This window comes from Gavia stellata, unplaced genomic scaffold (genome assembly GCF_030936135.1).
Source record: "Gavia stellata isolate bGavSte3 unplaced genomic scaffold, bGavSte3.hap2 HAP2_SCAFFOLD_106, whole genome shotgun sequence".
Lineage (NCBI taxonomy): Eukaryota > Metazoa > Chordata > Aves > Gaviiformes > Gaviidae > Gavia > Gavia stellata.
In genome coordinates, this window is record NW_026776592.1 from 92,432 (window position 1) to 113,377 (window position 20,946).

The following is a 20,946-nucleotide window of genomic DNA, read 5'->3' on the forward strand; positions in this document are numbered from 1 at the left end:
CCCCCCCCCCCCAGCCCCAAGGGAACCCCCAAAACCCCCTCCCCAGGGCCCCCCCAGCCCCATGGGGACTCCCCCAGCCCCACAGGGCCCCCCCAAACCCCAGGGACCCCCCCCAAGGACCTTACAGGGAACCCCCAAAGATTTGCCCCCCCCCCCAGCCCCGTAAGACCCCCGAGGGCCCCCCTGCAGCCCCATAGACCCACTCGGAGACCCCCCCCCAGCCCCACAGAGGCCCCACTTCAAGGTCCATAGGGACCCCCGCAACCCACGCGATCCCCTTAGCCCCACAGAGATGCCCCCAGCCCCATAGAGACCCCCACGGGACCCCCAAACCCCCTCTGACCTCCCCCAGCCCCACAACCCCCCCATCCAGGGACCCCCTTCACCCCATGGGCCCCCCCTATGGATCCCATACCCCCTCTGACCTCCCCCAACCCCTTGGGGACCCCCCTGGGTGCCATAGGGACCCCCCCCCAGCCCCATAGGGACCCTCAAACCCCTTGGACCCCCCTGAACTCTGTCAGACCCCCCCCAGAGACCACCTTTAAGGATACCCTCCACCCCATGGGCACCCCGACCGCCTGCGTCCCCCCCGTCTCATAGTGGGGGGGTGGGGGGGGTCCCCCAAACTCTCCATTTTCAACCCTTTATTCATCGCATTCTCCCGCAGGAAAGCTTACAGCCGCCGTCTGTACACGGTGCCCCACGCTGGGGGGGTGAGGGGGCCCCCCATGACACCCCACCCCCCCTCCCCCGGCACCCCGAACCCCCCCCGCCCCCTCCGGCCCCCCCCCAGCCCAGCACAAAGCACCTTTGCATAGATCGTGTTCAAAAGGAACCTATTTTACATGGGGCTGTACAGGGGGTCGGGCCCCCGCCAATGTACACGGGTAAAAAACGCCCCCCCCCCCCCACTTCCCCGGCGCCCCCCCGGAGCCCTCCGACTCCGTTGGGTTCCCGGCTGCCAGCTCCTGCTGCAAGATGGCCGCCGGGTCGGACAGCCGCGGGGGGCGAAGGGGCTGCCGGGTGGTGTAGCTGCCGGGGGCAAGATGGCCACCGGCTCTGACGGCCACTGGAATCAAATGGCTGCCGGGTTTCATCTGTGCCAGGGTCAAGATGGCCGCCGGCTGCCATGTCCACTGGAGTCAAGATGGCCGCCGGGTTTCATCTCTGCCAGGGTCAAGATGGCCGCCGGCTCCGATGTCCACTGGAGTCAAGATGGCCACCGGCTCCGATGTCCACTGGAGTCAAGATGGCCGCCAGATCAGATGTCTACTGGAGTCAAGATGGCTGCCAGGTCCTATGTCTGCTGGGGTCAAGATGGCTGCCAGCGCTGCCGTCTGCTGGAGCCAAGATGGCTGCCGGATGCCGTGTCTGCCAGAGAGTCAAGATGGCCACCGGCTCTGATACCCACTGAGGTCAAGATGGCCGCCGAGTCTCACGTCTGCTGAGGTCAAGATGGCCGCTGGCCGCGACATTCACTGCGTTTCAAGATGGCCGCCAGTTATGACATCCATTGGAGTCAAGATGGCTGCCGGTTCCCACATCTGCCATGGTCAAGATGGCCGCCTGCGCTGACGTCCACGGAGGTCAAGATGGCCGCCCGCTCCGACATTGCTTGGTTCAAGATGGCCGCCATTCAAGATGGCCGCTCGTTCTGACATCACCGTTCAAGATGGCCGCCATTCAAGATGGCCGCTGGTTCTGACATCACCGTTCAAGATGGCCACCGCCCTCCAGGTGACTGTGCTCAAGATGGCCGCCACTTCTGACATCACCGGGTCAAAGACCCGACGGGTCTGACATCATCGTGTCCCGTCCAATATGGCCGCCGCCTGTGACATCACCGCGATCAAGATGGCCGCCGCCTGTGACATCACCGGGTTCAAGATGGCCGCCGCCTCTGACGTCACCAAGTCCAACAGGAGGGCCCATTCTGACGTCACTGCGTTCAAGCTACGCACCGCCTCTGACATCATCGTTCTGCCGCGTCGGCCATCTTGGGGTCACTGTCGGCCATCTTGGGGTCACCGTCGGCCATTTTGGGGTCACCGTCGGCCATTTTGGAGCGGCTCCGGGCGGCCATCTTGGGGCGGGCTCAATCGGCCATCTTGGGGTCACCGTCGGCCATCTTGGGGTCACCATCGGCCATCTTGGGGTCACCGTCGGCCATTTTGGAGCGGCTCCGGGCGGCCATCTTGGGGTGGGCTCAATCGGCCATCTTGGGGTCACCGTCGGCCATCTTGGGGTCACTGTCGGCCATCTTGGGGTCACCATCAGCCATTTTGGAGCAGCTCCAGGCGGCCATCTTGGGGTCGTCGGCCATCTTGGGGCCACCGTCGGCCATCTTGGGGCCACCCAGGTGGCCATTTTGGAGCGGCTCCAGGCAGCCATCTTGGGGCGGGCTCAATCAGCCATCTTGGGGTCACCATCGGCCATCTTGGGGTCACCGTTGGCCATTTTGGAGCAGCTCCAGGCGGACATCTTGGGGTGGGCTCAATCGGCCATCTTGGGGTCACCATCGGCCATCTTGGGGTCACCATCAGCCATTTTGGAGCAGCTCCAGGCGGACATCTTGGGGCGAGCTCAATCAGCCATCTTGGGGTCACCGTCAGCCATCTTGGGGCCACCAGCTTGGCTGTTCCGAGGGGTCGGCCGGTCGGCCATCTTGAGGGCACGCTCAGCCACTCCTTACTGAGGCGGTTCCTGGCGGCCATTTTGAGGATCAGCCATTTTGGGGGGTGGGGCCCGGTCGGCCATTCGGAAGCTGCACTTGGTCGGCCATTTTGAGGGGGCTCCAGTCAGCCATTTTGTGGGCGCCCGGTCGGCCACTTGGTAGGCGCTTGGTCGGCCATTTTGCGGGTGCCCTGATGGCCATTTTGGGCCCATCCGCCCAGACCCACCGGGAGCACTCCGCCGGCCACCTTGTGGCCCCCCCCACCCCGCCACCGCGCCGCCCCACTCAGCCCTTTGTAGGGCCCCGGTCGGCCATCTTGCCGGCCCCCTCGGACCGCAGGGGGGCGGCCGGGCGGGTCACGTCTTGGCCTTGCGGCCGCGAACGGCTGCCACCGCTGCCGAGGTGGTGTCGGGGGGCGCTGGGGGGCCCCCGGGTGGGGTGGGGGCAGCAGTGGCCGAGCGGGTGTTGGCAGCGGGAGGGGCTGCGCAGCGCCGGGGGGGCTGCTGCCGCCGCCGCTGCCGCCCTCGCCGGGCTGGCGGTGGAGGCCGCCGCCGGCGGTGCCGGGGAGCCCCCCCGCCCGCCCGCCGGCACCGCTTGGCCGGGGGGGGCCGCCGCCACCCCCCCTCGTCCCCGCTCCCCCCCTCCTCCGAGGAAGGGGGCGGGGAACGCCGCCGGCGCCGGCCTGGCTCCCGCTCCAGGGGGGCCATGAGGGGGGCCCCGGGGTGCCGGCAGGTGCTGCGCGGGGCCGGGGGGGGCGAAGCGCTGCTGTCGGGGGATGCCCGCTTGGGGGGCTGCCCCCGCCGCCGCTTGCCGGGGCTTTGGGGGGCCCCTGTCGCCACTGACCCCCCCCGAGCTGGCCGGCCCCGCCGCCGTTTGCCGGGAGGGTCGTGGTGGCGGCGGCGCGGCACCCCCCGGCGCTTGGGGGGGCGGCCCCGGCGGCGTTTGGGAGGGCCGGGGCTGGCGCCGGGGCTGGGGCTGGCGCCGGGGGGATCGTGGCGGCGGCGCCGGGGTCGCCCGGGGACGGGGGTCTCCAGCACCGTCACCAACCGCCCCGGCAGCTGCCGCAGCACCTTGGCTGCCGGTCCCGGCCCCCGGCTCTGCCGGATCTCCACGTCGGCGCTGCGGCGGCGGCGGGGGCCCCGCCCGGCCCCGCCTGGTCCTGACCCACTTGCTGGCGTCCCCCCCGGCCCCTCCGGCGTCACCGGCGACGCTTCTGAGGGCGCCGGGGCCGGCGGCGACGTTGCCGGCGGCGTGGCCAGTGGCGCTGGCGTTGCGTCCGGTGGCGTCGGCGCCACCTGGGAAAGTGGGAGAGTCACCTGGGATGGCGCCGGCGCTGGATGTGATGTCACCAGCGCCACGTGTGATGTCACCGGTGCTGGGTGTGGCGGTGGCGGCGGGGTGCTGGGTGGCACCGGTGCCGGGGGCGGTTGTGGTGTCACTGCGGCTGCTTTGGCGGCTGCTGGGGCCGGTTGCGACGTCAATGGGAGCGGTTGTGATGTCACCGGGGCCAGCTGCAATGTCACCGGGGGCGGTTGTGACGTCACCGGGGGCGGTTGTGATGTCACCGGGGCTGGTTGCGACGTCACCGGGATCGCTTGCGACGTCACGGGGGCAGTGGGCAGGAGCGGGGCGGCCTGCGACGTCACCAGGGCGGCTTGTGACGTCGCCGTCTTCGCTTGCGACGTCACCGGGGGCCGCTTGCGACGTCACCGCGTCACCTTGCGACGTCTCCGGGGCAACCGTGGCCGGAGGAGGAGGAGCCGGGGAGGGTCGGGGAGACGTCCCCTGCCCCACGGGGGGACGTCGGGGGTGTCCGCGGGGACGTCGGGGTGGCCCGCGGCGACGTCGGGGTGACCCGCGGTGACGTCGGCGTCGCCCGCGGTGACGTCGGCGTGGCCCGCGGTGACGTCGGGGGGGCCCGCGGCGACAGGGGTGTCGCCCGCGGGGACGCCGGGGGGGGCCCGGTTGGCCGTCCCGGCGGCCCGCAGGCGCTGGCTGGCGCGGGTGCCGGGGCGCTCGGGGAGCGGCCGGGGGGGACCCCGCACCCGCCGGGGCCGCCGGGGTCCCCCGGGGCCTTCGTCCCCCCCCGGGGTGGCGGCCGCCTCCTCCTCCTCCTCTTCCTGGGGGGGCAGGCGGAAGCGCCCCCCACCCTTGGCCTGGTCGATGTCCTTCCGCGCCGCCTCCACCTGCTCCTGCGGGGGCAGCACCCATGGGTGCTCCCAACCCACACCCAGAAAACACCCCGGGTGGCCCCGACCCACAGCCAGACCCCCCGCCAAGTACCCTCTGCCCCACAGCAAGACCCTTGTGGGTGCTCTCTGCCCCACAGCAGGACCCCCAAGTGCCCCCTAACCCATACTGGGGCACCCATGGCTGCCCCAACCACTAATAGGGACCTATGGGTGCCCCCTGCCCCACAGCAGGACCCCCTTGAGTGCCCTCTGCCCCATAGCACCACCCCCGGGTGCACCGCAACCCATACTAGGGCACCCATGGGTGCCCCTACTACTAACAGGGAACCACGGGTGCCACCTGGCCCACAGCGGGACCCCCTGGGTGCCCCCGCCCCATAGTGACACCCCTATGGGTGCCCCCACCCCAAAGCAGGACCCTCTGGGACCCCCAGCAGCACCCCCTCAGCCCCCCACCCAGGGTGCCCCCTGCCCCAGAACAAGACCCTGTGTGGTCCCACCCACCCCATAGCAGCCCCCCACGCTGGTTACCCCCCACCCATGGGTGCCCCCCACCCACCTCCGCCTGCTTCAGCTCCTCCCGGCTGACGTCCTCCAGCGACGCCTCCAGGAAGTTCATGGCATAGCGCTCGATGGGCGTCAGCTGCCGCACGGGAAGTCTGGGTCCTTCGGGTGCTGGGTGCCCCACCCGGACCCCTGGGACCACCCAACCTCCCCCCGGATGTCCGGGTGACCCCGAACCCTCCCCGGATGCCCGTGGTCCCTCTGCCCCACAACCACCCGGGTTCTCCTCAACCCCCTGTGGTCCCTCTGCCCTACAACCACCTGGGTTCTCCTCAACCCCATGGAGACCTTGGTCCTTCTGCCCCACAACCACCCGGGTTCTCCTCAACCCCCTGTGGTCCCTCCAGCCCCACAACCACCCAGCTTCTCCTCAACCCCCTGTGGTCCCTCCAGCCCCACAACCACCTGGGTTCTCCTCAACCCCATGGAGACCTTGGTCCTTCTGCCCCACAACCACCCGGGTTCTCCTCAACCCCCTGTGGTCCCTCCAGCCCCACAACCACCCAGCTTCTCCTCAACCCCCTGTGGTCCCTCCAGCCCCACAACCACCTGGGTTCTCCTCAACCCCATGGAGACCTTGGTCCTTCTGCCCCACAACCACCCGGGTTCTCCTCAACCCCCTGTGGTCCCTCCAGCCCCACAACCACCCAGCTTCTCCTCAACCCCCTGTGGTCCCTCCAGCCCCACAACCACCTGGGTTCTCCTCAACCCCATGGAGACCTTGGTCCTTCTGCCCCACAACCACCCGGGTTCTCCTCAACCCCCTGTGGTCCCTCCAGCCCCACAACTACCCAGGTTCTCCTCAACCCCCTGTGGTCCCTCCAGCCCCACAACTACCCAGGTTCTCCTCAACCCCCTGTGGTCCCTCCAGCCCCACAACTACCCGGGTTCTCCTCAACCCCCTGTGGTCCCTCCAGCCCCACAACTACCCGGGTTCTCCTCAACCTCCTGTGGTCCCTCTGCCCCACAACCACCCGGGTTCTCCTCAACCCCCTGTGGTCCCTCCAGCCCCACAACTACCCAGGTTCTCCTCAACCCCCTGTGGTCCCTCCAGCCCCACAACTACCCGGGTTCTCCTCAACCCCCTGTGGTCCCTCCAGCCCCACAACCACCCGGGTTCTCCTCAACCCTCTGTGGTCCCTCCAGCCCCACAACCACCCAGCTTCTCCTCAACCCCCTGTGGTCCCTCCAGCCCCACAACCACCTGGGTTCTCCTCAACCCGCTGTGGTCCCTCTGCCCCACAACCACCCGGGTTCTCCTCAACCCCCTGTGGTCCCTCCAGCCCCACAACTACCCCGGTTCTCCTCAACCCCCTGTCGTCCCTCCAGCCCCACAACTACCCGGGTTCTCCTCAACCCCCTGTGGTCCCTCCAGCCCCACAACCACCCAGCTTCTCCTCAACCCCCTGTGGTCCCTCCAGCCCCACAACTACCCGGGTTCTCCTCCTCCTTTTACTTTTCCTATGCTTTCCCCCATCCCACTGGGGCAGGGGGAGAGAGAGCTAGTGGCCGTGTGGTGCTTAGTTGCCAGCTGGGCTTAAACCACGACACCACCCCAGCGCCTGGTGGCTGAGAGCCCCACAAGCTCCAGTAGCTGCACTGAGACCCCCCCACTCACTCCAATAGCTGCACTGGCACCCACGCCAGTGGCTGGCACCACAAGCCAGGGGTGCCTGCACCCCCTGGTTGACTCCAGTAGCTGGCACCCAGTCAACCCACTCCAGCCGCCCAGTGGCTGGCACATGGTCCTTTCAGTTCACATACAGACAGGATAGAGAGTGAGAGTACGCACAGAGATCGTTAAGATAAGATTTAATAAGAAGATAGAAGAAGACAGGACAGAAAACATCCGTCTCCTCTTCTTCCTCTTCTTTCCTCTGGAGTGCTAACTTTGTCTCCTCAAGTTACTTTCTGCAGCTGTTGATTTCATCCTGCTTGTTCTGTGCCAGCAACGCTCCGGCAGGCTCTCCCATTTCTCCAGCCCTCTGCTGAGGAAACCATGTCATGCACAGTTCCTCGTGGAGCCTTGGATGGGCAGTGGCACTTGAGCATTGATCAGGCCATCGATGGCCTGCAGTTGCTGGGCTTTTTCTTGCAGCCGCTTGCTAATGAGGCGCAGCTTAGCAGCCTGCTGCTTGAGCCTCTCCCTCTCCTCCTGCACTTCAGGAGAGCTTGCCTTCCTCAGAAGACAGTTCTCCTCTCGAAGGACACTGCATCGCCTCTCGAGGTCCTTCAGGGCACGCTGGAGGTGGGTGTTGTGCTCCAGCAGCTTGCTGTGACTGCTACCCAGCAGCCAGTCCTCCTGCTGCCCTTCAGTCTGAACACCCACCTCTGCCACAGACCGCCCGCTGCCGGTGCTTCCTTGTGGCGGGGACTCCAAGCTCTGCGGCAGCAAGTCTTGCCCCACGGCCTCGAGAAAAACGTCCATGTTGTTCCCTTCCTCCTGGAGGCAAGCGTCTTTTAAGCTCTGGTGGGTATTCGGCTGCCCTTCTCCGTTGCAGGAGGAAGGCGCCATGAGGCTCTCCAAAGAGCAGGGCCCAGCGGCCCCGGTGCCCAGGAGGGTCTGCAGGTGCTGCCAGGTTGTAGCCTTGGCCCTGGCCCCATTGCAGGGAGCAGGCTGCTCGCTCTCGAACCGCTCCAAGATGTACTTTAGGAAGAGTCTCCTCTGCAGCAGCGGTTCTTTTTCAAGGCCCAGGATGCGAGCAGCCTGCTCGCCAGTGGTCTCCCAGCGCAGCTTGCCGAGGACATCCTGGAGCTTCCTGTGGGCCTCGCTCTTGCTCCAGGCTCTTTTCACCAGCTCCTTGGCCAGCTGCTGCTGCAGGTCCCGTGCCTGATGGATGGTGTCGTCACGCTCCTGCTGCAGCACCCCCTGCACCTCACGCAGCTCAGCCTCCTTCGAGCGCAGCAGCTGGCGGATCTCCGCTGCCCGCTGCCGCTGGTTCAGCTCCCGCAGCCGCTGGAGCTCCCGTGCCTGCCGCTGCTCCCATTGGGAGCGCAGCCGTTGGGCCTGGAGCTGCCGGTCCCGCTCTGCCGCCTCCTTCAGCTCACGAGTTTCATCAGCGAAGCGGCGGCGCAGCTCTTGGGAGCGGAGTCGCTCAGCCTCCAGCTCAGCCCGCAGCCTCTCCAGCTGCCGCTTGTGCTCATCCTTCTGCGCCGGGCCCTGGCAGGGTGAGGGGCGGCTGCGTGCCATGGGCCCCCGTCTTGCACCGTCCTGTCTCATGGCTGCAGGGATGGCAACCAAACGCTGCCACCAACAGCCACCAACGTCACGCGTCACTCCCTCTCAGCAGCTGCTGCCTCCCGTGACCATGCACAAGCGGAGACAGCGTCTGCAATCAGCCAGGGGTGGGCAAGCATGGCCTTATATACGTGTCCTGGCCCCCAGCACACAAAGGAGGGGTGGGGCTGCATGGCCTTATATACGTGTCCTGGTCCCCAGCACACAAAGGAGGGGTGGGGCCGCATGGCCTTATAAGGTATGTCCTGGCCCCCAGCACACAAAATTTGCGTCATCTAATGCCATGTCCTCTGAATGTATAGTTGTGTTCACTGTCTTGTTGAGTCCCTTTGACTAGTCTGGCTTGGCACATCATGAGACATTTTGGTGATTTGAATTGAAAATGACCCCTCCCGGGGTGCGAGGGCTGCCAGTTTTCCTCTCCACACCCTCAAAGTCCATTGCCAAACGACATCACCCTGTGGCCCCGTCACCTCCTACGTCCCCCTGGGTCAGGGATGGTGGTGCTGGGACAGACGCTGGTGCCCATGGGGAGCTGATGGCCATGACATGGTGGCCGCGATGGGGTGGGCCTTAGCCCCATGCCCGGCTGACCCCAGCCCCATAATTTGGGCCCAGCGGCCCCGTGTAGGTGTCTTTGTGTGTGGATGGCACTGGGGGGGTGTATCCCCACAGTTCTGGGGCCTTGCCACTCCCTCCCAGCACCCACAGGGTCCTGACTGCCCCCTCCCACCACAGCATGGCCCCTCTGAGGTCCAGCCAGGGCAGGCACAGGGGACAGCCCAGGGCAGCTCCAGCCCTGCCACCCCTCTGGCCATTCCCCCAGTGCCCCCACCGTGCCAGGACCCCCTGCACCAAGCAGGGCCATGGGAGGGAACTGACTAGAACATCGGAGTGATGGGGGCACGGGAGGCAGGAGGGCGAGAGGAGCCCTGACCTGGTGAGCCGAGGCATTGAGGAGCAGTGGGTGCAGCCACCCATCCAGACCCCACCTGGGCACACCACCCCTGCCATGGCTGGGCTGGACACTGGCATGGGTGAGACGTGGCTCAGGGAGATGTGGGAGGAGCGTGTGGGAAGGGGAGGAACATCCTCCCGAGGGGGCAGGAAGAGTTACTCCTATAAAACAACCTCAGCCAAGGGCTTGGCGAGCTGCTTCTTACCTGTGTCCCTGGAATTCTCTCCTGCCCACCTGCAGGAAAGTGCCTGAGCATCCGGGGATGTTCTGGGGGTCCAAAAGCAATGGGTCATTGGCGGAGTTTTCCGCACAAAAACTCATCCATAAGCCCCTGGAGGTACTGCTCACCACACTATGCGCAGCAGGGAGAAGGGGTTGTGTGAGGCCACGTATTTTCTGAAGAAATCCTTTGTCTTTGGACAAAGGGTGCACAGGCAACATTTTCTTTTTAAGAAATTGTGTAATGATGATGGTAATTATATGTCCGAAAAGGAACATTTAGATCAAAACTAACTCAATCCTTCAGAGTATTTGTTGACTGTGACGGGTGCGCTCGACCCCTTGACCAGACTGGCAGTGGTTTGGTGCAGGCTCCGGAGGAGGTAAAGGCCTGAGCCATAGCCAGAGTGACACAGTGAACATTGATGCATATGAGCTTGCAACACCGATCATGCCATTAACCCATGACTAGTGTGTGGCTTTTCTAAGACTCATTTATCAAGTAGTAAAGAAATTTGTGGGGACAAGGAGTCTCATGCATACCTTTCCCACCTCATGTAATTTGACCACAAGCCAACAACTTTATCCCATAAATATGACAGCCAAAGTCAGCCTTCCTTGAGCTCTCTCTGCTGGCAGCGTGGCTGCATTGCGGTGATCTCCCTTTGAGCTGGGACGCCTCTCAAGTTAGCTCCTCAAAGCAGAGAGACCTTTTACCAGTGGCAGATCTTTCCTAAGCGACTGATATCGCACATGACCCTGTACTACGATAACTTTAATTTTGCCTTGGTGACTTTGCTTGCATGCTGAATTGGTGCTGATGAACGTTACATAAACTTTGCGTATATAATCTTTTAGATAGAAACTGTTGGTCATGTCTGAGACTAGGTTTGGACCTAGCCGCACCTGGACTCCTCTCTGAGAAGGAGTTTAGAAAGCAAGGGGGTCCATCCTGAAGCTCGTGACACAACAGGAGCGTCCTCCTCACCCTTTGCGTCCCTGGTCTCTCTGTGAATCATTCTAACTGGAGAGTAACCCACTTTTCCTTTGTTTCTCTCTCCATGCAGTAATTAATAAAGAGAACCTTGCCATGAAAATTACTGAACCTTGGTAAACCACTGTTAAAATTTGTGAAATTTGGCTGTGGGTTGTGCCAGCTGTGGGTTCTTCCAGCCAGTGTCATTTCTCCATTTGAGAAAAGAGTTGGGCGTGAGAATCACCTTTCCTTGTCCCATCATTAGGCAGCACACCAGGAAGGGGACAGGCAAGGACCTAATTTCTCCACGCTGGGGGGATGTCTTCCTTTGAGTGAATTTAGGCATCTTAGTCTGTGTTGGCAGTTGTAGGGCAAGACAGACTTTCAGCTTACCTTTGTCCATGTCTCTTTTCGGGGGCAAAGCTTGGAAAGCTTGTCTTGGAAACAAGATTTCCTCATGGCAAGTGTGAGTTTGCCTGGTTCCACAGCTGGGGTGCTTCAGCCCAAGTGTGCAGCAATACTCGCAGCCAGGGGCACAGACAGGACGAGCTGGAGTCCTTATTGTTGGTGACAGAGCTGTGACACGGACGAAATAAACTGCCAAAGCATGGTGGCAGAGCTCAGTACAGCTGCTCTTCAAGGACAGCATCCTCCAAGCACAGCAGATGGAAAGTCAGCCTAAACTTGAAAGGCGATTCAAGGGCACCATAGTGCGTATTTACTAGTTCGGCAACAATTAAAGAAGAAACAAAGATAACGTGGCCACTGCTGGATTTGAGAGCAGGCATAGATAGAGCTGAGAGTCTCTGTGTTCTTTTTGCCTCAGCCTTCCCCAGCAAGGTCTCCCAGGCCTCTGGGACTCGAGGCAGGTCTGGGGAGGAACACAACTAGTGGCAAATAGGGATGAAGCCAGGGGTCACTTGAACTAATGCAATCTTTACCAGTCTATGGGACAGCAGGGTCAGCATCCCAGGGAGCTGAGAGAACACCCTGATGTCACAGTGAGGCCACTCTCCATCATCGCGTGTGGATGTGGCATTGTGGGATGTAGCTTGATGGGCATGGTGCTGTGTGGTGTTGGGTAGGTTGTTTTTTGGTGTGTTGTGGGTTTTTTGTTGGTTTTTTGTTTTTTTTTTTTGTTGTTGTTGTTTTGTTTGTTTGTTTTTGGTTTTTGTTTTTTTTTTTTTTTTTAGGTTGGACTTGATGATCTTACAGGTCTTTTCCAACCTTAGTGATTCTGTGATCTTGGAAAGGTCATGGAGACTGGGAGAACTCCCTGACGACTGGCAGCACCCACACATTGCATGCGCTTTTCCATAATGGCCAATGGATGAGCAGGGGAACTCAAGGCTGTACCCGTGTCAACTCACATCACATTTCTGGGTGTCTGAAAGAGCAGGTGACTGGATTTACTCAAGGTAGGTTGTGTCTGGCCAGCCTCTTTGCTTTCTGGGCTGGACTCAGGAGAGCAACAGAGGTCTTTTCCCTGGAAGCCATCAAGGCTTTCAACATTGTCCCCGACAATTTTCTTGTGTCCAGGGTAGGAAATTATGGTCTGCATGGGTGGATAACCTGACGGGTAAATACCAGCTGGATGCTCAGGATCGGAGCGACATTGTTAATGTGTGGTACTCTGCCTGGAGGCATCTAGCTGGTAGGGTCCTACAGACCTTTTCATCTCATGTGCATGTTTCAGCCTGGCAGATGGGGATTGCCCACTGCTTAGGGTGGCTGTGCTCAGTCATGCCCCATGGGCTGAGCTGGCTCTCCTCCCCTCCTTCACTCCCCACACTTGCCGGGACCTCAGGAAACATCCATGAGCCAGAAGGATCCACAGACCTCCCGGGGTGAGCTCCCATCACTGCAGGGGAAGAGGGAGGGTTTGTAAGACACATAGGAGTGCAGGGAGTGAGCAGTGTAGGTGTAGCAGTGAGTGTCCTAAAGGAAGAAGACGACCTGAAATATTGGGAGGTGTCATGCTGAAGTGAGGTAGTCTGCGTTTGTATTTTGAGGCAGCAGAAGGAGGATGTGCAGCTCAGTGCTGGGATGTGGAGGTAAATCGTGAATTGTAGCATGTCTGTGGCTTGGACATCGTGGGTGATAGAGGGGCATTAGCAAGGCTTTGGAAGAACCGGGATGGGTTGTGGGGGACTCAAAGGCATTGTCAAATCCTCAGAAAACCACAGCTCGGTCTTGGAAGCAAGGAAGCAGGCACAGGCACAGGCACAGGAGAGTGTAGCTGTGGTGGGGATGGCCATGGGCCTTGGTGGGGCTTTGACACCCCAACAGATCAGAGACCCTTGATCTCTCGGCTATGGCTTCTGTCTCTTCCACTGAGACCCACGAGAGGACACCAAGTCCTTATAGCTCCATTGCCTTGTCGCCTCCTCACCCACCCTCCATAGAGCCTGGGAGTTGTCCTGCTGCTGACCTACACCTGGCATCAGACATGCCCACATCACATTACCCCCAGGAAGAGCCCAAAACATCCCAAGAGGGAAAGGAGCCCCCTCCCTGCGAGATAGGGTCATAGCTTGGCCATCCTTCTTGGGGAAGCACATCAAGGGCTTTCACAACAACCTCCATATTGAAATTTCCTCCTGTACCAAGTGTCTCCGACTTCCTGCTTCACCAGCCCCTGGGACAGGAGCCTTGTCTGCTCATTGCCTCCATGGTCTCTTCAGTGATGGACTTCAGCAGGGCCTGCTAACACCTCAGAAACCTGGAGCTTTGCTTCTGACTTTTACTTCTCTGGAGGCTTGGTCAGTCTTTCAGGATCTGCAGTTCAGGAACTCGGCACCAGAGGGCTCATTAATATGCAAAGCGCCCTAAGGAGCCAAGGCTGGGCATCATTTTCCTTTAGTCTTCAATCCTTAAGTGGTTAACTAGAGAGATTTCAGGAGTGTAGTCAAAGTGCGAAGGTGTCAAAGCAAAGAGACCAAGTGAATGAAATGCTTGATTTTGAACAGCCAGTTCTGCATTAATCCCAACGTATCTGGGTTACAAAAATGACTTCAAGTAGAGTCTGCACCATTGCGACCCATGTGGATGGACTGGCACAGCCACCCCGAGCAGTGAGAATCCCCATCTCCCAGGCTGAGGCATGCAGTCAAGATGCAAACCTCTGCAGTGCCCACTTGTTACAGGCCTCCTGGCAGAGTGTGACTCATTCCGCATGACCCTCCAACCTGTTTCAGCTCATCTGGCTTCTTCTACCTTTCCCTGCAACTATCGAGACTACAGGAGCTTTGGTTTCGGCATAGTCCCTGCGTCCTGGGCAAGGTTTCTAAATTCCTCCTTCGCAGCTTCACATCCCTAACCAGCTCTTCCTTGTTGGCCAGGACCAGCTCTGGGTGAGCATCACCCTTGTTGGCCCAGCTGGCAGCTCTGCTAAGAAGCTGTCCCATGGTCCTCCACACTGTTGGCACTTCTGTGTTGACGCTGTTGCGTTTCTTTGCCTGGCCAGCGAATGCCAGGGCAACTACAGTCCCCGTCGGAACCTGCTCGTTGGCCTGGAGACTTCTTTGGGTTGCTGGCAGAAGACTTTTTCTGCCTACTCTCCCTGATCAAGTAGATTATAACTGCCAAGACAATGTCACCCTTAGAGACTTCTCCTCTCACCCTCACTCACACAAGCTAACTCAACCTGTTGCCCATCTCCTAGAGGAGCTCCATATACCTGAGATGCTCTTTCACAGAGGGGGCATCCCCCTGTCCTCATCCTCCCTGCCACTCCCTCCAGCAGAGCCTGTACCCTTCCATTGCAGCACCACAGCTCAGCAAGCTGTCCCCCCACATCTCATTTAATCCCAAAATCCCTTCCTCGCTCATGAGTTGGCAAGTCTCATTGAGAGGGCTTTAAACTAGATTTGAAGGGGGAAGGGGATGAAGCCAGGCTACCTAGGGATGAGCCTAGGGGTGGCGTGCCAATGTCGGGGGCAAAATCGACAGCCCAGCTCAAGTGCATCTATTCCAATGTACGCAGCATGGGCAGCAAACAGGAGGAGCTGGAAGCCGTTGTGCAGCAGGACAGCTATGACGTAGTCGCCATCACAGAAACATGGTGGGACGACTCACATGACTGGAGTGCTGCGATGGAGGGCTATAAACTCTTCAGGAGGGATAGGCAAGGAAGGAGAGGCAGTGGGGTGGCTCTGTACGTCAAGGAGTGTTTTGATTGTATAGAGCTCGATGATTGTGAGGACAGGGTTGAATGCTTATGGGTAAGGATGAGGGGGAAGGCTAAGAAAGCGGATATCCTGCTGGGGGTCTGTTATAGACCACCCAACCAGGACGAAGAAGCCAATGAAGCATTCTACAAACAACTGGCAGAAGCCTCACAGTAGCAAGCCCTTGTTCTTGTGGGGGACTTCAACTTACCAGATGTCTGCTGGAAATATAACACAGCAGATAGGAAACAGTCCTGGAGGTTCCTGGAATGTGTGGAAGATAACTTCCTGACACAGCTGGTAAGCGAGCCTACCAGGGGAGGTGCCCTGCTTGACCTGCTGTTTACAAACAGAGAGGGTCTGGTGGGAGAAGTGAAGGTCGGAGGCCATCTTGGGCTTAGCGACCATGAAATGATTGACTTCTCAATTCTTGGCCAAGTAAGGAGCGGGGTCAGCAATACCACTACGATGGACTTCCGGAGGGCAGACTTCAGCCTGTTCAGGACACTGGTTGAGAGGGTCCCTTGGGAGACGGTCGTGAAGGGCAAAGGGGCCCAGCAAAGCTGGACCTTCTTCAAGAAGGAAATCTTGAAGGCGCAGGAGCAGGCAGTCCCCATGTGCCATAAGAAGAGCCGGCGGGGAAGATGACTGGCCTGGCTGAACAAGGAGCTTTTGCTGAGGCTCGGGGAAAAAAAGAGAACTTACCACCTCTGGAAGAAGGGGCAGGAAAGTGAAGAAGAATACAAGGACCTCGTTAGGTCATGCAGAGTGGGAATTAGGAAGGCGAAAGCCCAGCTAGAGCTCAACCTGGCCACGGTCGTGAGGGACAACAAAAAAAGCTTCGATAAATCCATTAACAACAAAAAGAGAGCCAAGGAGGATCTCCATCCTCTACTGGATGTGGCGGGGAACATTGTCACGAAGGATGAGGAAAAGGCTGAGGTACTTAATGCCTTCTTTGCCTCAGTCTTTAACAGCCACACCAGGTATCCTCAGGGTAGCCATCTCCGTGAGCTGGATGACAGGGATGGAGAGCAAAATAGGCTCCCCATGATCCAGGAGGAAGCAGTTAACGACCTGCTATGCCACCTGGACACTCATAAGTCTATGGGGCCTGATGGCACCCACCCAAGGGTGCTGAGGGAGCTGGCGGAGGAGCTTGCCAAGCCCCTCTCCATCATTTATCAACAGTCCTGGTTAACAAGGGAGGTCCCAGACGACTGGAGGCTTGCCAATGTGACACCCATCTACAAGAAGGGCCGGAAGGAGGATCCGGGGAACTACAGGCCTGTCAGCCTGACCTTGGTGCCGGGGAAGGTTATGGAGAGGCTCATCTTGAGGGCGCTCACGGGACACGTGCAGGATAACCAAGGGATCAGGCCAAGCCAGCACGGGTTCATGAAGGGCAGGTCCTGCTTGACCAACCTGATCTCCTTCTATGACCAGGTGACCCGCCTAGTGGATGAGGGGAAGGCTGTTGATGTTGTCTACCTGGACTTCAGCAAAGCCTTTGACACTGTTCCCCACAGTATTCTCCTGGAGAAGCTGGCGACTCGTGGTTTAGACAGGTGCACTCTTCGCTGGGTTAAAAACTGGCTGGATGGCTGAGCCCAGAGAGTTGTAGTGAATGGGGTGAAATCCAGCTGGCGGCCGGTCACAAGCGGAGTCCCCCAGGGCTCAGTTTTGGGACCGGTCTTGTTTAATGTTTTTATTGATGATCTGGATGAGGGGATAGAGTGCACCCTCAGCAAGTTTGCAGATGACACCAAGTTGGGAGGGAGTGTTGATCTGCTTGAGGGTAGGAAGGCTCTGCAGAGGGATCTGGACAGGCTGGATCGATGGGCTGAGGCCAACCGGATGAAGTTCAATAAGGCCAAGTGCCGGGTTCTACACTTTGGCCACAACAACCCCAGGCAACGCTACAGGCTTGGGGACGAGTGGCTGGAAAGCTCCCCCGCAGAAAAGGACCTGGGGGTGTTGATTGACAGCCGGCTGAAGAGGAGCCAGCAGTGTGCCCAGGTGGCCAAGAAGGCCAACGGCATCCTGGCCTGTATCAGAAATAGTGTGGCCAGCAGGAGTAGGGAGGTGATCGTGCCCCTGTACTCGGCTCTGGTGAGGCCGCACCTCGAATCCTGTGTTCAGTTTTGGGCCCCTCACTCCAAGAAGGACATTGAGGTGCTGGAGCGTGTCCAGAGAAGGGCGACGAAGCTGTTGAGGGGTCTGGAACACAAGTCTTATGAGGAGGGGCTGAGGGAGCTGGGGTTGTTCAGTCTGGAGAAGAGGAGGATGAGGGGAGACCTTATCACTCTCTATGGTTTCCTGAAAGGGGGTTGCAGAGAGGTGGGTGTTGGCCTCTTCTCCCAAGTGACTAGTGACAGGACTAGAGGAAATGGCCTCAAGTTGCACCAGGGGCGGTTCAGGCTGGATATTAGGAAAAAGTTCTGTACTGAGAGAGTAGTGAAACATTGGAACAGGCTGCCCAGGGAGGTGGTAGAGTCACCCTCTCTGGAGGTGTTCAAGGAGCGTGTGGATGTGGTGTGGGATTTGGCTTGATGGGCATGGTGCTGTGTGGTGTTGGGTGGGTTGTTTTTGGTGTGTTGTGTGGTTTTTTGGGTTTGTTTGGATTTCTTTTTTTTTTCTTTTTTTTTTTTTTAGTTTGGACATGATGATCTTACAGGTCTTTTCCAACCTTAGTGATTCTGTGATTCTGTGATTCTGTGAAAGTGGATCCCCTGGCCCCCTCCCAGGACAGACTGGGCCCTGTCCCAGTCCAAAGTGGATCCCCTGGCCACCTCCCAGGACAGACTGGGATCATTCTCATTCCAAACTGGGTCCCCTGGTGCCCTCCCAGGACCAAATGGGATCATTCCCAGTCCAAACTGGATCCCCTGGCCCCCTCCCAGAACACACTGGTGTCATTCCCAGTCCAAACTGGATCCCCTGGCCCCCTCCCAGGACAGACTGGGATCACTCCCAGTCCAGACTGGATCCCCTGGACCCCTCCCAGGACAGACTGGGATCATTCCCAGTCCAATGTGGATCCCCTGGCCCCCTCCCAGGACAGACTGGGCCCTGTCCCAGTCCAAACTGGATCCCCTGGCCCTGTCCCAGGACAGACTGGGATCATTCCCAGTCCAAACTGGATCTCCTGGCCCCCTCCCAGGACAGACTGGGATCATTCCCAGTCCAGAGTGGATCCCCTGCCCCCCTCCCAGGACAGATTGGGCCCTGTCCCAGTCCAAACTGGATCCCCTGGCCCCTTCCCAGAACAGACTGGGACCTCTCCCAGTCCAAACTGGATCCCCTGGCCCCCTTCCAGGACCAAATGGGGTCATTCCCAGTCCAAACTGGATCCCCTGGCCCCCTCCCAGGACAAACTGGGATCATTCCCAGTCCAAACTGGATCCCCTGGCCCCCTCCCAGAACACACTGGTGTCATTCCCAGTCCAAACTGGATCCCCTGGCCCCCTCCCAGGACAGACTGGGATCACTCCCAGTCCAAACTGGATCCCCTGGCCCCCTCCCACGACAGACTGGGATCATTCCCAGTCCAATGTGGATGCCCTGGCCTCCCCTAACTACAGACTGGGCCCTGTCCCAGTCCAAACTGGATCTCCTGGCCCCCTCCCAGGACAGACTGGGATCATTCCCAGTCCAAACTGGATCCCCTGCCCCCTCCCAGGACAGACTGGGCCGTGTCCCTGTCCAAACTGAACCCCCTGGCCCCCTCCCAGGACAGACTGGGCCCTTTCCCAGTCCAAACTGGTTCCCCTGGCCCCTTCCCAGAACAGACTGGGACCTCTCCCAGTCCAAACTGGATCCCCTGGCCCCCTCCCAGGACCAAATGGGGTCATTCCCAGTCCAAACTGGATCCCCTGGCCCCCTCCCAGGTCAGACTGGGCCCTGTCCCAGTCCAAACTGGATCCCCTGGCCCCTTCCCAGAACAGACTGGGACCTCTCCCAGTCCAAACTGGATCCCCTGGCCCCCTTCCAGGACCAAATGGGGTCATTCCCAGTCCAAACTGGATCCCCTGGCCCCCTCCCAGGACAAACTGGGATCATTCCCAGTCCAAACTGGATCCCCTGGCCCCCTCCCAGAACACACTGGTGTCATTCCCAGTCCAAACTGGATCCCCTGGCCCCCTCCCAGGACAGACTGGGATCACTCCCAGTCCAAACTGGATCCCCTGGCCCCCTCCCACGACAGACTGGGATCATTCCCAGTCCAATGTGGATGCCCTGGCCTCCCCTAACTACAGACTGGGCCCTGTCCCAGTCCAAACTGGATCTCCTGGCCCCCTCCCAGGACAGACTGGGATCATTCCCAGTCCAAACTGGATCCCCTGTCCCCGTCCCATGACAGACTGGGCCCTGTGCCAGTCCAAACTGGATACCCTGTCCCCTCCCAGTTAAGACTGGGATAATTCCCAGGCCAAAGTGTATCCCCTGGCCCCCTCCCAGGACAGACTGGGCCCTGTCGCAGTCCAAAGTGGAACCCTTGGCCGCCTCCCAGGCCAGACTGGGCCCTGTCCCAGTCCAACCTGGGACCCCTGGCCCCCTCCCAGGACAGACTGGGCCCTGTCCCAATCCAAATTGCATCCCCTGGCCCCCTCCCTGGACCAAATGGGGTCATTCCCAGTCCAAACTGGATCCCCTGGCCCCGTCCCAGGACAGACTGGGCCCTGTCCCAGTCGAAACGGGATCCCCTGGCCCCCTCCCAGGACAGAATCAGAGCATTCACAGTCCAAACTGGATCCCCTGGCCCCCTCCCAGAACAGACTGGGATCATTCCCAGTCCAAACTGGATCCCCTGGCCTCCTCCCAAGACAGACTGGAAAAATTCCCAGTCCAAACTGGATCCCCTGGCCCCCTCCCAGGACAGACTGGGATCACTCCCAGTCAAGACTGGATCCCCTGGCCCCCTCCCAGGACAGACTGCAATCATTCCCCGTCCAAAATTGATCCCCTGGCCCCCTCCCAGTACAGACTGGGCCATCTCCCAGTCCAAACTGGATCCCCTGGCCCCCTCCCAGGACGAAAGAGGATCATTCCCAGTCCAGAGTGGATCCCCTGCCCCCCTCCCAGGACAGATTGGGCCCTGTCCCAGTCCAAACTGGATCCCCTGGCCCCCTCCCAGGACCAAATGGGGTCATTCCCAGTCCAAACTGGATCCCCTGGCCCCCTCCCAGGACATACTGGGCCCTGTCCCAGTCCAAACTGGATCCCCTGGCCCCTTCCCAGAACAGACTGGGACCTCTCCCAGTCCAAACTGGATCCCCTGGCCCCCTCCCAGGACAGACTGGTGTCATTCCCAGTCCAGACTGGATCCCCTGGCCCCCTCCCAGGACAGACTGGGATCATTCCCAGTCCAATGTGGATCCCCTGGCCTCCTCTCACTACAGACTGGGCCCTGTCCCAGTCCAAACTGGATCCCCTGGCCCTGTCCCAGGACAGACTGGGATCATTCCCAGTCCAAACTGGATCTCCTGGCCCCCTCCCAGGACAGACTGGGATCATTCCCAGTCCAGAGTGGATCCCCTGCCCCCCTCCCAGGACAGATTGGGCCCTGTCCCAGTCCAAACTGGATCCCCTGGCCCCTTCCCAGAACAGACTGGGACCTCTCCCAGTCCAAACTGGATCCCCTGGCCCCCTTCCAGGACCAAATGGGGTCATTCCCAGTCCAAACTGGATCCCCTGGCCCCCTCCCAGGACAAACTGGGATCATTCCCAGTCCAAACTGGATCCCCTGACCCCTCCCAGAACACACTGGTGTCATTCCCAGTCCAAACTGGATCCCCTGGCCCCCTCCCAGGACAGACTGGGATCACTCCCAGTCCAAACTGGATCCCCTGGCCCCCTCCCACGACAGACTGGGATCATTCCCAGTCCAATGTGGATGCCCTGGCCTCCCCTAACTACAGACTGGGCCCTGTCCCAGTCCAAACTGGATCTC